General features: G+C 34.2%; 1 long non-coding RNA gene across 1 annotated transcript; it reads right to left on the bottom strand.

Moving 5' to 3' along the window:
• Window positions 1–1,261: 1,261 nt before the first annotated feature.
• LOC141706127 (uncharacterized) lies at window positions 1,262–1,767 on the bottom strand. Its single transcript, XR_012568657.1, has 3 exons — window positions 1,695–1,767; window positions 1,497–1,597; window positions 1,262–1,286 (listed from the first exon to the last, which is right to left on the bottom strand). It is a non-coding gene; the product is annotated as an uncharacterized LOC141706127 (long non-coding RNA).
• Between the last annotated feature and the right edge of the window lie 294 nt (window positions 1,768–2,061).

Below are 2,061 nucleotides of genomic sequence, written 5' to 3'. Positions count from 1 at the left end.
TCACAAGAGAATTTAAAAATATTTGCTTTATATCTCGAAAAAGGTTTAGAAGTACTTGCCTTATCATAATCGATTTCAACTTCACTTGTACTTGTCTAATGACTCCATTCAATAATCACTCGTCTGCTTTTCTTATGCCTCGCTTCTATCCTCTGATTACTTGCTGTATTTTCTACATGTCAATTCTATTTTCTGATCACCTGCTTCCCTTTCTTACGCCTTGCTTACTCTGCTAGGCATTATAAATATCTATCAATATTTAACTCATACGATTCAATTCGATATACACTTCCATCTATCCTTCGTTTCACCCAAATCCGATAAGCGGATCGAAAGTTATGCTATAACACTACTAGAAATATGGGATCAGACATCGGTTCAGAACTGATGTTAAAAGAAATCTGAACCGATGTCTTCGCGTGTGATGTTAAATGTCACCAGCCTTTAACATCGGTTAACAGCCGATGTCTGTTACAATGCTATACATCGGTTTTAAGATTAAATGTGATGTATTTGCAACAAATTTCAGCTTATATTACAGTATTTGTAGGTGAATATGAGTATATTATGAGGTATTTATCCATTAAAACATGAAACCTAAAAGCTCTAAAAGCCATTTATTAAAATTCTTTCGAACAAACCGATGTGAAATGCTTGATCAGACATCGGTTAGATTAGTTGCCCGATGTTAAATGTTTGATCAGACATCGGTTAAATTAGCCCCCTGATGTGAAATGATGGATAAGACATGGGTGTTATTCACGAAACCGATGTTAAATCTTTTTGTTTAACATCAGCCAATTTCTCAACCGATGTTATTTGACTTAAAATACATTGAGTTTTTTTCAGAACCGATGTCAAATGACTATTTCACATCGGTTTTTTTAGTTCTTTTTCATTTAATATTATTTTTTATGATGTCTTTTGTACATTTTTTACATCGATTTACATGTACCATTGTGATGTTAATGTTCTGTAAATTGCATGCCATCTTACAGCCATAGGGAACCAAAACAATGCAACATCCCAATAAAAACATCCAAACATAAATATAAAGGTACGCATCCAAATTACAAGTCTAATACCAAAATATTACTCATACCATACTATACATATATTTCAAATGAAATACAAGCATTCCATTAGTCAACTCATACTATACTAATTTTTAAGTACTAAAAGCAAAAGCAACTTGCTTTGTGCTGCTGTACCAGAAACTCACAGCATCCTTCCTCTTTGACCACCGTTTCTGCGAGTACTATCAGTGGGGATTGGAGTAACATCCTCTGAAAAAAGGCAAATAGAAAGTCAATAAATGTTAGAGACATAAGCTTCTGAAAATTGTCAGTTAACGATAATGACCTTCAAACGGGAGTTTGTGACATTGACATGTTCGTCGAAGTTATCCTGTAAAGCATATTAGCAAAATACATATTAGCTTCAGTATCATTGCTTTACAAAAAGTAAAGAATTATATCCTAGAACCAAAGACATACAATTAATCTTGTGTGCAAGTTGAGTTCTTCATTTATTGTCAGTGCAATATGCTTGGTACTTATTATAGTCTCCTCCAATTTCTCTAGCCCCTCATCTTGTTCTGTTTGAATAGCATGCAACAATCAATTTAGGATGGCAAAAAGTTATTTCAACAATACCAGAAATACATTCATTCTGAATAAGTTAAAAGTTCTTGCCTTTCAAAATTTGGCGCTGGAGACCTACAACGCCATGGTTATCCAAACCCGATGCTCTGCTCATTGCATCAACTGGCTTACTTTCTAGCCAAAGTAAGCTGTCCCTGTTGGCAAAGTTTGACATATTCAAAGTCGACGCCATCTGCCATATTCAAAGTTTGAAGCAGAATTCCAACAAACTTTTTAGAATATGAATTGAGTGTTGAATGCAAGCCTTTTCCTCCCTGTTCAATGGACAAAATGCAAAAGCCTTAAGGAGTCATATTATCATTATTTGACAATAAACAGAATAAAAGCAAAAACTCGTAAGAATTTCAGGTCAAACCAAGCAGTAACAATCCAGATACTTATGACTTGTTCTCCTAAT

This window comes from Apium graveolens, chromosome 2, assembly GCF_009905375.1.
Source record: "Apium graveolens cultivar Ventura chromosome 2, ASM990537v1, whole genome shotgun sequence".
Lineage (NCBI taxonomy): Eukaryota > Viridiplantae > Streptophyta > Magnoliopsida > Apiales > Apiaceae > Apium > Apium graveolens.
Note: the sequence above shows the minus strand (reverse complement) of the source record. Positions and strands in the feature narration are given on the sequence as shown.